The sequence below is a fragment of the Leucopleurus acutus genome (genome assembly GCF_964270905.1).
Source record: "Leucopleurus acutus genome assembly, chromosome: 16".
In the NCBI taxonomy this organism is placed as follows: Eukaryota; Metazoa; Chordata; class Mammalia; order Artiodactyla; family Delphinidae; genus Leucopleurus; species Leucopleurus acutus.
The window spans coordinates 47,217,937-47,231,962 of NC_139158.1; the positions used below are offsets into that span (position 1 = coordinate 47,217,937).

The 14,026-nt window shown below is 37.2% G+C and overlaps 1 protein-coding gene across 1 annotated transcript in view; it reads right to left on the reverse strand.

Annotated features, from left to right (window-relative positions):
- LOC309973446 (ADP-ribose glycohydrolase MACROD2-like) overlaps positions 1-14,026 on the reverse strand; it is a 650,126-nt gene that overhangs the window by 344,495 nt on the left and 291,605 nt on the right. The gene's annotated exons all lie outside the window — the stretch shown is intronic.

Here is a 14,026-nt window from a genome sequence, read left to right on the forward strand (position 1 = left end):
GAAGTGTGGGTGTTAAAAAGGAACCAATCCACCACTGAATTCACTTTAAGATTAGCTCATCTGCCCCTGAAAACAGTAGTGGCACTTACAATTCTAATTCTTTTCTCCTACTTAGCATGATTAGCAAATCTTAATTTAGCATAGTGTTGGAATTGAAACTACTGTACTTTATGCTTTTGGACTATTGATTAAATTAGCAAAAAAAAAATAACTCATGATTATCAATCACTTTCTTAAGAACTTCAAAGTTCTTTACAAAAAAAAATCTCAACAGCCAATGACCCTTACTGAGTGGTTTCTGTATTATAAAATAGTAGGAGCTTTGCCTTCAAGAAGTGTGCTGTCTAGAGGTTGTAAGGCATTAAACAAATAATCTAGTGAAAGTTATACTGTGACTGCAGTACAGACAAAATAATTACATCTATCTGGATGGATCAAGGAAGACCTCATGAAGGAGGTAAAACAAAACTAGGGCTGGTATTGAAAGATAGGATGGTGTTTAAGGAGAAAGCAAGAAAAACAGATACTGGCCATGGAGGGAAAATGGTGAACAAAGTCATGGAGGCTGGAAAACAGTTGCAGTGCTTCTCGATGCTGGCTTTGGTCAGAATCACTTGGGGAGGCTCTTTATTAACTTAACCAGGCCGCAAACCAGACCTACTAAATTTAAATCTCCCAGGTTAAGTTTGAGTATTTATATACTTTTAATTCCAAAGGTGTTTCTGCTGAGGTTGAGTACCACTGATTTAGGAGGTGTTTGTGGAAAGGCCAATAGTTCAGCTGAAATACAGGGTCCATGAAGGAAATAAAGCTGGACACATTTTTTTATGTCAGGCTTTGTTATATTGTGTTAAGTGTGTTAAATTCCAAGCTGAGAAGTCTTCATGATATTCTTTGGCAATGGTTGTTAAGCAGGTGCATAAATAATCAATACTTTAGGGACATTTTGTAGAAATAAAGAATACTGCATGAAGGAAAAAGAAGGAGAAACTGGGAGTAAGAAGACAAGTTAGACGTCTATGCAGTATTCCAGGCAAGAGGAAATAAGAGCCTGAACAGTGAAATAGGGTTTTTAAAAAAGGTGTAATTCAAAAGATACATGAAAGGTAGAATTTCTAGGAATTGGAAACTGAAGAAAGAATAAAAATTAAGGATAATTCTCAGCCTGAGTAAGTAAAATGTTGGTGAGGCAATTAATAATGATGGAAAATACTGGAAAAGCAAATGTCAGAGTATTTTGTACATAATGAGTTTGAATAGGTGACCATATGCACAGTACAGGTTTACACTGACTGATTATTAGTAGTTCCGTCTTTGCCTTCCATAGTGACCCAATTTAGATGATAAATTATAATCACCGTAGGTTTAAAGTACTTTTATGTTACCCCTCTGGAAATGTCTACCAGGAAGTTGGAAATGAGGGTGTAAGATCTTCGGCATCAAGGAAGGGAATCCATATCTAACAGCTTATTATTAAAGTTGAGAGGATGGATGAGATCACCAACAGAACGCGAGCAGAGAAAGAGAGAAAGGAACAAAGGAACACCTACACTTTGTAGGGACAGAAGAGGGAAGAGGAATACAAAAACAAACAAACAAAAAAACGGAGTCACAAAGGGGAAAAGATCATTCTGAGAAGAAAATATAATGAAATCAAGGAACTAGAAACATTTTTAAAAGGAGGATGTCAAAAGGTAGTCAGGAGTACAGACTTGGAAGAGGAAACTGAATATGAAAAAAGAGGAGACCATCAGGGATTTTGAAGCAGTGTCAGCAGAGTAAGGAGGCAAAAAGCCTGTGTGATGTTGGCAGGATAATGAGAGATAAAGAAAACAGAAACAATGATTAAGTCTACTCTTTAAGAAGTTTGGAGGTGAAGCGATCTCGCTTGGTCGGTCATGTCGAGGATCAAGAGGAATAAAAAAGAAGTGAGTGCCAGCAAGGATATTTACTGACCTCAGGAATGAGATAGAGTTAGGAATCTACAATGAGGACAGGGAGCATATTTAACAGAAGTGAAGAAAATTGAGATGCACAGGAGGTGTGGTCCAAGTCATGGCTGTGACTCTAAGATGACTGAAGTTAAAGGCTGAGAAGCTGCAGTTTTGGAAGAGTCACTAGTGAGGAGGACACAATCACTCCGAGAGAGGGAAAGGATTGGTATGCAGGTAAGGCTTATAAGACAAGCCCTAAGGAAGATGGGGAAATGTCCCAGAGACGAAGAAAAGGGAGAAGATGATGGAATTAGACGATGTCGATATAAAATAAGAATTTCAAAAGAAAGGACTTTGAATAGTGGTGAAAAACCAAAGTCAAGAAGAGGTCTTTCAGGGGAAGGGAAAATTTTTTTGAAACTCCCTACCTCTATTACACACCCCTCCCCTTCCCTAGTTGCATCAAATAGTGACAGTAAGAGATGCAACAGGTAACAGGGAAGGTGTCATCCTCAGGGAACAGATGTCAATTAATTCAAGGTGGTGGAAAGAATGCTAAGAGAAATGTGAGTAGCATGGGAAGCTGGAACCCAAAAGTAAAGGATTGAAATGGGCTCAGTGGAAGCAGTTAGGATATGGGCCAGAGAGGAGGTCAAAACCTCAGATGGAAAGAGACACAAAGAAGTAAAGGAGAGCAGAGGAGGGCACTGCACCTAGGATTCTAGCAGATGATCACAGTTTAAAAGGATGTTGGTCATGAGAGGTCGGTGGAAACCTCTGTTCTAAATAGTATAGATATTCTGAACAGATGAAAGAAAAAGAACTAGAATAACCAAATTAACATTCCTCTATTCTTTGAACATCAAAACAGATTTAAATCTAACTTTACCTCAAAGTGTTTCTGAAGAAGTATTTCTACCCACCCGTGCAAATTTTTACCAGGCTTTCCCACAAGCATCATAGAATTCCAGGGGTAAGCAAATCACATTCTAGACCCATCCCACTTCTTACCTACCATCTCATTTTTATACTATATGGGTGAAATGAGATTCAAAATAAATTTTAGGGATATCTTGAAAGTTTTTTTTTTTTTTTCTTTTTTAAGAGGCTTCAAAAGGAAGTATGCAGCCACAGGGGTGTGGAAGTTGGGGATAATGGGGTTTTACAGACTGTGTACACACACAAAAGCAGTGCTCCTTTTTCAATGCCAGCTGGTTGGGGGGGTGGGGAGGGCAGTCTAGGAAATTACTACCTAAAGTAATTACCCTTTTGAATGTACATCATGGCTCTGATAATTGTGGCATTACAAAGCTGAGGCTAGTTTATATCAATGTTCCATTAAAAAGCATGGAATCACTGCTGGAATTCCACATTTTAATTTCCTAGATGTGAAGACCAATGCTAATAATAATAAAACAGTAAAGACAAGGTGAAACAAAAGTCTAACAAACCTATCTTTTAAAAATATGTTCTACAAACATTAGCAATGTCTCACACACACAGTGGGCTTAACAAATGTCTGGTGACCACGCCACTGCTGCAGACACTGCCATTTGTTGAGGACTGTTCAAGCACAATGCTGTTCTATATATTTCAATCTTGTTTAATTCATACAGTAACTTTACAGGTAGGAATGATTATTTGTATTTTTCAGATGAGCATATTAATACTTAGAAAGTTTATGGAGTTAGATATTTTATTCATTCAACATTAACAATGATTTATTGTGCTTGGGTCTGAGTATATAGCACTGAACCATAAAGACATGGAGATTACAGTTGGAGGAGGCAGACATTCAGATATTAGACAAAAACCAAATGAACATAAAGTGAAAAATCATGACAGATGCCATGTAAGAGAAAAACATGGTGCATGAGTGAGTATAACATGAAAACCTATTTAGATTGGGTGGTAAGAGAAGCCTAAGACCTAAGGGATAAAGAGTCAGCCACGCGAAGAATGAGGTAGAGTGTTCTGAGAAGTTTAGTGAACATAGGGATTGAAAAAAATGTCAGGGGGCTCAAGCTCAGTGAGCAAGACAGAGGTGAGATCAGTGAAGCAGGCCTGGATCAGTTCCTACAGGGTCTGGTAGGCCAAGGCCAAGGTAAAAAGTCTGGACTTCATTCTAGTATAACAGAAGGCCACTGGAGGATTGTTAACAGAGGTTTGGGGAGAAGGAGGAAGAGAAGAATGATGTGTGGGGATCAGACTATCAGATCTCAGTTGTAATAAAGTCACTAGCCACTGTGTGGAGAATGAGTAACATGGAACAGGATGGTGGTAGTAACAGGAGAGAAAGGAAAGATGCCAGGTATATTCTGGAGCTATAACAGAATCTTTCTTGAAGTTAGATAGTTAGCAAGTGGTAGAACAAGGATTCTGTCTTCTCCTGAAGCTTGAGCTGTTAAACACTCTCTTTAAATAGTGAGCAGAAATATTTCTTCAATAACTTTAAAAAGGAGTTTCAAGTCCATAAAAAAAAATTATTTCACTTTACTGGTATAACAACTAGAAGACATTTTTAGGATTAAATCTCAAAACGTTTCAATGGCGCAAATGTGAATTTTTCTCCCAAGGCTTACAGACCTCTGCCCCATGATGCTGAATGATGACGTTTGGTGGTCTCTAGTTAATGGCTGGAAACTATCCTGAGAATAACACTTGTCTTTCTTGCAGCTTTCAATAAATTTAAACTTGGAGTTGGCAGACAAATCTTTATGTTTGAGTCACTACAACACCTTCTCATGATCCCTTTGTGTCTTCTAAAACCCAGAATGGAAGTTCCAGATCACTGAAGTTTTTTCACCAGGCTTGGTGCTGGATTTGAGACATATAACCTATGAGTACTACTACCTAGTCTACAAAGGTAAAGAAAAGCCAAGATCATTTAATGGTTTTCAAATAATTATTTAATTATTAAAAAATAATAATCTTTGAACTATCAAAATGCCTTATTCAGAGTATACTTACCAGACTTGTATAAACAGAGACAGGTATTAGAGATCTACATTTAATTCCATAATTTTAGCCAATATGTCATAGAATCTTAGAGCTAGCTAGAAAGCTTTCATAAATTTTAGAGATGTGTACTAACAATTAAATAGAAAAACCAATCCCTTCATTGTTTTGAAACAACAAAAAATTTGAAAAAAAAGTTTGCAGTTGAACTATAACCTATTTATAGTTTTTAAAAAGTCCATAATGGAGGGCTTCCCTGGTGGCACAGTGGTTGAGAGTCCGCCTGCCCATGCAGGGGACACGGGTTTGTGCCCCGGTCCGGGAAGATCCCACACGCCGCGGAGCGGCTGGGCCCGTGAGCCATGGCCGCTGAGCCTGCGCATCCGGAGCCTGTGCTCTGTAACGGGAGAGGCCACAACAGTGAGAGGCCCGCGTACAGCAAAAAAAAAGAAAAAAAAAAAAAGTCCATAATGGAAAAACATGTCTATGGATCAAAATATGCTTCTAACTACTGAGGAATGCATGGCTCATAGCATTCAACATATAGGAGGTAATGCTACCTTTATTGTTGTTATTATTATCTAATATACTAAATATTTTACTTATGTGTAATTATCCATATCCTCCATTAAAATGTAAACTCCATGAAGGCAAGGAATTTTTTTTCTCCTGCTGCTTCACTGCTAAATTACCCCAACCTATAGAACAATGCCTGGCACCTAACAGAAACTCAAAAATATAGTTGTTCGATGAAGAAATGAAAGAATGAACAAACTTCAAAGGGTTGTATCACTATCATCTGAGACGATCTTTGTAAAAGCTCTTTGCAAACTGTAAACCATTCTACAAACATAGAATATTATCACCAACTTCATGATAAATACATTTATTAAGTATTCCACAGCCATTATCTCCTTTGCTTCCCAATTCACAAAAGAAATTGAAGTTCAAACAGATTCTGCAACTCACTCAATATCACACAATATAAATTGGCAGAATTAGAACTCTAAAAAACAACTTAATTCCAAATGTAGCCACAAGGATCTTTACTCCACATCTCCTGTCTTTTCTACATGTTGCTCTCTTCATTGGAACATGCTAACTCCAATGTGTAAAACTAAGTATACTAGAACACTCTATGTACGGGGCTTCCCTGGTGGTGCCTGCCAATGCAGGGGACACGGGTTCGAGCCCTGGTCCGGGAAGATTCCACATGCCACAGAGCAACTAAGCCCGTGCACCACAGCTACTGAGCCTGTGCTCTAGAGCCCGTGAGCCACAACTACTGAAGCCCACACACCTAGAGCCCATGCTCCACAACAAGAGAAGCCACCACAATGAGAGGCCCACATGCCGCAACAAAGAGTAGCCCCCGCTAGCCACAACTAGAGAAGGCCTGCACGCAGCAACGAAGACCCAACGGAGCCAAAAATAAATATAAATTAAATAAATAAATTTATTTTTAAAATTCTATGTAAAATTGATATTTGAGATGACGATAAAGAATACTGTCTTTCAATTAGACAAATCTGGGTTTGCATCCAGTTTCTACCACTTACTTGGGGTATGGCCTTGGGAGTTTAGCCAACCTTTCTAAGCCTCAGTTTCACCTTCTGTAAAATAGGATAAAAATAGTGCCTTTCTAGTTGTAAGGAATAAATTATATATTTCAAGTTGAGCATTCAACTTATACCTGGCTCTTAGCCAATAACCAGTAAATTTTATTTTCACCTTTGATGATGAAGAAACATTTGCCTAGTATCTAATATTAGAACTGATATTTGAACAGAGGGTGACAAAAAGTGGCAAGTGTGGAAGCAAGATCAACAGACTTTCTCTGAAATTTCTATTTTCCCTCTAAACCTGTACTGATTTTATAGAAGCTAATTCTAACAAAGGCATACTTTTTCTCCCCATCACAGGACTGGGCTCATTATATTACTCTGCAACCCTTGGTAAAAGTTCAAGAATGTCTATTTAGATCTTCTGCCCATTTTTTGATTGGGTTGTTTGATTTCTTGATATGAGCTGTTTGTATATTTCGGCCTGCTAAAAAGTGGAAGGAGTAACAAATTTTTAAAAGATTGTTATCTTAAGCTGTTAAAATGATAGAAGTCATCTTGGTTATTCCAAAGTCCCAATAAAAATTTTTGTTTATAAGAACAAATAGATGGTTACTTGTTAAAATCAAAGTCACAGAGTTACTAATGTGTATCAGTGTATGAGCACCAGGGACAGTGTTTTGGATGAATTGGGCCCTGCTGGTGGAAATCATTTTTACTGGGAAAGAGACGGTGTAAACAACCAGGTACATGGCTCAGGCAGCTAGTCTTCTGTTGAAGTGCAACAGCAAATTGCATAACCCAGACTACTCCCTTCTAGTTGTGGCTCCAAATTAGCATGCCCTTGCTCTTTTTTTTTTTTTTAAAAAAAGGCCTATTCTCTGGTTTTATAAACACGTTTAAACAAGACATTCTTATTTCCTAGTTTATCAGGTGCTGATCTTTTTCAGGTACAGGAATTTAGTCAACATGCTTCTTTACAAAATTCCTCTTCGAATGTTAATTAATATTAAAGGGTTAGGTCTAAGACTGAAAACTGGATTTCAATATTTATTACAGTGCAATAGTATTACCCAGAAGAAGTGTGCTAGTTCACAAGCACATTAAACTTTCTCACCTCCCCAGACAAATTTCACAAGTTCTTCTCCAATTCTCCCCCTTTCCTTAGAAGCCCTAGACAGAGAGATGGCAGTAGGAGCCATTAAAACCAGTTGACACTTCACTTTCATTTTGGGACAAATAAGAGGGAAAAAGAGAAGCAGCTCAAATTAAATCTTTAATAAATAAGTAAAAGTAAATTTATAAGTCATTTCAAGGTAGAGGAAAATATTTACTTGTGACAAAATGCACAGGTGTGAAATATTTAATGCTCAAATGAAGGAAATTAAATGTAACTTCTTACCAATGTTCACAAATACATAAGTATCCACCAACTATACTATCCTTTAACATTAAAACACATAGGGTTAAGAATCTCTTAAAAGTATGTTAATCCTGTGCTCTACTTTCAGCTAGTCTATAGCAGATGACAGAGTAACTAATTTATTCTTTAAAAATCTTTCTGGGACAAGGAATTCTATAATATATCACAGATTTTCTTCTAAAATTCTATGTTGACCCTGAAGTGCTTTAATGTTGATATTAAGTGTAGGCATTATTTAATGTAGACACTAAAGTGTTATACAGTTACCTTCCAGAAAGCTCCCGGTAACTACTATTATTTGTTCAAAATACTGAAGAGAGATAAGATATCAGCATATTCAAACCTGTCATTCTTACATACAGGGGAGTAGTTAAAAGCACAGAGTTTTGGAGTTGAGCCAACCCAGCTTCAAACCACACTGGTTCTACTACTTACGAGCAGGGTAACTCTGGGCAAATTACTTAATCTCTCTAAACTTCCCTTTCTTAACCCTACTTTATAGGATTGGTAAGTGACTTTAAAAGTATATTAAGTGCTTAGTATACTAGTGCCTGACACATTAATAAGTATTTGGTGGCTACAGGCAATATATTCCAGGGGTTAAATGTGAAAATTCTGAAATCCAACTTTTTAGGTTCAAAGCCAAGTTTTCCCACTTGTTCCTTATTTGGCACTGGGCAAATTATTTCACCTCTCTATACTAAAATTAGTAAATACATGAAAAAGATTAGAAGAGTGTCTTGCACATGGGAATGATAATTTTAAATTTATCAATTATGATGATTTAAAAATTACTTCAGGTCTTCCCTGGTGGCGCAGTGGTTGAGAGTCCGCCTGCCGATGCAGGGGACACGTTCGTGCCCCGGTCCGGGAGGATCCCACATGCCGCGGAGCGGCTGGGCCCGTGGGCCATGGCCGCTGAGCCTGTGCTCCGCAACGGGAGAGGCCACAACAGTGAGAGGCCCGCGTAACGCCAAAAAAAAAAAAAAAAAAAAAAAATTACTTCAGTGAAATCTCATGGAAGCTGTAATTTAAAGAGCATATCAGAGCAATTTTCTCTTCTGATATTTTAGTTGATCAGCCTTAGAAATAAATGAATGCTATTAACTCAATCCAGACCCATAAATCTTTCCTATATACCAATATGCAAATATACATTGATCAAGCTCCTTTAGTTCAGACTCCCTAGTTTTAGGTTTCTCAGACTTGTCTGATGATACAAGTTACCCAGAAATTGTGACTAGCAGGTCTGGGGTGGAGCCTTGGAGTCTGTAAGTATAATCAGCTTCCCAGGCGAGTCCTACACCAGGCAGGCTCGGAAACCCTGAATTAGTTGAAGCTATGCCCAACCACAGAATTTGAGAAGAATATCTAGCAGTCACACCCGATGAACAGAATTATTGTTTTACAAGTATTATGTAATGGAGATGGGAACATTAAAATGATTATTTTTCAACAAATATTTCATTGAATATCAGTACCAAATATTTATTAGCATATATTTATTGAGCATATATTACAGTACAATTCATAAAACAGTATATGAAGGTTAGTTGGAAAACAAACTACTTCTTAAAAATTAACGTCATTTGGGAGGTGAGAGTGACAGAAAGGAAGAGCATCCTTGGCAAAATACACATTATTACATGTTATCATTTGTCTGAGGAGTTCAGAAAATATTGGGACAAGGGGTCCTTTTGGTCAAGAGGTCTGGTTCTTCAAGAGTCTGTTATAGTTACTTAGGACACTGCTGCCATTGCTAATGGGCTAAAAATGCTAATAACTGAAGAACATTCAAATAACAAATTCACTGCAAAAATAATCTAAAGGGTATAACCATTTTTCCTTGACCCTTCTGAACATTAGTCTTTAGAAACATATTATAGTTTTTCTTTCATGAGTAAAATTATCAAAAACTTGGATCTGAATTTTTTTTTAGAAAATGATAAAAGAAAATAAGCTTCCATTCTTCCAAGCTCCCAACAAGCCCATCCCACGCATATACCATGTACATGCTCAAACAAACTATGAACAACTTCTACAATTGAGGGATCTGGAATCTACATCCTGTTAGAAACACAAGCGTAAATAATTATGGAAGGAAAACCAAGTGCAATTACACCAAAAACAGCCCTAATATTATTCAACTGAATGAAGAACACTTGTAAACCACAGTATAGCAAATGTGCGTATGTTTCAACATGTTTCATTAATTACATTAGCCAGTATGGTCAAGAATTAGTACTGTGTAAGATCCAAGGTAGTACACGGAGAGGTACAACAGTGAAATCATCAGGTAATTCTCTGTAATCTCCTGGTGAAAGAATTACTAGCTACACGCATGAATTTGAAATAAAATAGATTTAAGTGCAGTCATTACAGCTATTCAAATATTACTAGTCCATAGGAACATGAGCTAAAATAAAGCATCTAATAGGTATTACTCAAAATATGACCCCAGGAAGCAGCCACAAAACTTCAGGTTGTTTAGTTACCTACTGCCCCAAATATCAGGAAAATAAAGGGTCACGTAGGACTCTGATAGCTACTCCTGAGTCCTCATTGTTGATAGGTCATTTTTTTCTTTTTACCTTTTTGATTTTCCAAATTTCCTAATTTAAAAAAGTAGTATATTCTTTTTATGACTGGGGAAAAATGATCCCTTTATTTAAGGATATTATCTGAGGGATCAAATTTATTTGAATATGACAGTAAGGCCATTTAAAAACTTTGTCCTTGAAGAGGCTGAATCATGTTCTCTCTCAAAAAAAAATTTGTCTTGGGTTCTCCTCATTTTGTACAATAAAAAATACAAGAAAAAATAATAATACGAGGGCTGAAATTCCATGTGCTGCTTTCAAATGTAGGTCTTTGGAAGGATGGCTCACAGTAGCAATGCTAAATGATGATAACAATTTCACTGGTAGTGACAGAAGAATTCCTCCTATTCATCTAATGTGCGATCCCAAGATGCATTGGAAACCCAGTGAAGGCTGGCAAATGAAAAATGCTTCTCCTCTCTGAGCAAAAGGAGAGCCAACTTTTCTACTGGATTGCCCTTAAGAGTATAGGACATAACCATAGAATGACTTTACCCTTTCAACCTCCAATTTCCCACTCCCTCCATCTTTACTTTTTTCTTTCCTACTCTCTTTTTAGCTTTGGCCTATATCCACAACCAGTTCCTTTATGAGGCACTCAAAGGCATTGCTATTCCCATGAATTTAAAAAGGGACAATTGCAGACAGACCTTGGAATATGTGGAGGAGATCTATACAGCCTCCCATGAAGATAAACATGGGCACTTCCTTGAGCTAATCCACAATTGATTCCTTAAGGGATACTGCATTTATAAGATGAATTTAGTCATTTTCCCTGAGCCTTTCTCAAATTTCCTCGAGCACCATGCTAAGAAACTTACATGGTATGATAAGTCTAGGTTCCCTGACTTAATACTGTTTCAGAAGGCAATAAGGATACATAGGGCAAGGAATTCACTATGAGTCTTTAAAAGTAATAACACCCATACAGAAAGGCATCTATCAAAGTGAGTTCCATACAATGATCTGGACAAAGTCAGAAGATGTAAACCGTTTTAATCCATCGCCTTTAGCTACTCAAGATCCAGATTCCACTGCTCACTGCAAGACTTCAGCTAACAAAGAATCAACACAAGGGAACTCAGCAATGCCTAGTGACAGAGCTCTCTGAGGTTCTCAAACCGAGAGCTGTTTGCTTTGGGTTTACATAGCGCAGAAACAACTAGCGAGGCAAATAACATTAATGCCATCACCATGTTCCAGTCCAGAAGTTTTTATTACAGCAAGTTTACCTCTGGGCAAGATGAAGCAATCGGCACATTGTGATGGCAAATACACTGACTGTATTTTCTTCCCAAGCAGTATATAGCACTTGGGCTGCTCCTGAGAAGGATTCGTGAAACAGCTCCAATCAACACATTATAGCTGGAACAGCTAGATGTAGCACTCACAATTTGTATGCTTTAATTGTCAAAATCGTTTGCTTTTCAGACGAAAAGCAATTTAAACTTTCAGTTAAACAGTCAACTTTAAATTTCAGTAAAATCATCTAAACTAGTTTATCAACTGGCGTGAAAAATAATCACACTCTCCCACCACCAATGACATCCTCTGAGATATAACTCAATTGTTACAAAAGAAAAGCCTAGAAATGGATACAAATGACAAAATAATTTACCAAAATGAATAACCAGAAGCAAAGTTAAATAAGAAAATTTTTTCCCAAAATTTCAAAGACCATTGTTAATTTTGAATGTTCTTATTGAGTTTATGGCAATCTAAAGTTTTATAAATGATGTGTCTTCTGAAAGTTGCTTAGTTCTCTTTCCAGCTTGTTTTGTGATTTTCTGACATATTCACATACTAACCTCAAATTTCATAGCTCTAAAAGGAGCTTGACAATTGTTATTCTAGACTATATCCAAAAAACAGTTTCTCAAATCAATGAAAACAACTGAATAATTCCTACAATTTTATTTAAAGAAAAGATGAGCAGAAGAAGCCCACATAATCCTCCAACTTAATTAAAAAAAAAGCCAAATTTCTTCGAAGTGCCTGTCCCTCATGTACCCAGATTATCAGTTTAGGACAAGATTCAAGTGACTTTCACATTCCTCACCAAAATTCAGAAGCACACATGCAAAGGGGTGAATCTTGAATCAATATTAAGATTTCAAACTTTATGTCAAGTTTATTACATTAATGGGGAGGGTAACTCATTCTCAAATTTTGTGCTAAAATTTTCAAATTCATGGTAAGCAACTATCAATATCTTCCCTAACATGTACACTTGTACTTTACCTCCTTCTCTGATTCATAAAATCCCCTTCCTTTCCTCTCAATTGTCAATAGTGTGTGTGTGTGCACCTGTGTGTGGTCCACGGACCACACACACTTTGAGTAGGACAGAATGGCTAGGTTCCAGCTGTAGGAATCCAACAATATCCAACTCAGGTCCAACTATTGATTTGCTACCAGTTAGTTGTATTTGCCCATGTAGCATAAATATCCAAGGGGCATGTGAGACTTTGACTAACTGGCATCTCTGGGATAGCTCCAGCAATTCAGGGGCTTCCTATTTATTTGACCTTCATTTTGTCAACCCAATGTGAGGAGAGAATATTAGGGCCATGGTCACTCTCAGCCTTTCTGCTCTTTAAGATCTATCTGACTGCTGTTTTGCTCCCCTCCATGACTTGTCCTCTTCCCTATAGGATAAGAAATTTAGCTTATCCCTGTTTGAGAATGAGGAGCTGGCTTGCAGACACTTCAAGTATCAATTGCCAATTGCCCTATGTCAAAATTTGTCTTATTGTGAGGTGCACTCCTGTGTAATTTTCATCTGATCATGATTTCAGTAAAGCATTCAACACTTTTTAATTATATCCTCCAGGACCAGATGGAGAACCCCAAGCTGCATAGTAATGTTATTAGGTAGACTGAATAACAAAACCCCAAATTGATCAGCAACATCCTGGAGACAGGTCTCTAATAGCACATCACAGGACTCTGTCCCCAAGCTGAAATTTTTCAAGCTTTTTACTAATAACTTGAATAATGATACAGAAAGCCCTCCTACCAATAATTGTATCTTAGCGGTAGAATTAAAATGTTTAATGGCAGAAGCAGATTTCAAATTCATGCTTTCATACAAGAAAAAAAATTATTGAGTGATTATGATATGCTAGGTGGCAAACCCTGAGCAATATACAAATAAAAAATACAGTGTGTCTTCAGAAAATTTATGACCTAGTAAAAGAGATAAAGAAATAAATGATTAGGCTACCATAGATTTCTTAACAGAAATTCTATAGGTCAGGAGAGAGTAGAATGACATACTCAAAATATTGAGAGATTAAAAACTGTCAGCCAAGACTACTCTATCCAGTAAAGTTATCCTTCAGATATGAAAGGGAAGTAAAAGCTTTCCCAGACAAACAAAAGCTGAAGGAGTTCATCACCACTAGACCTGCCTTACAAGAAATGTTGAAAGGAGCTCTTCCTACTTGAAATGAAAAAGCAAAAGTACACAAAACTTTGAGTGAGGTGATAAATAGACAGAATCAGAAAATTGGAACTCTCTAACAGAATAGGTTGTTAAACACTTGA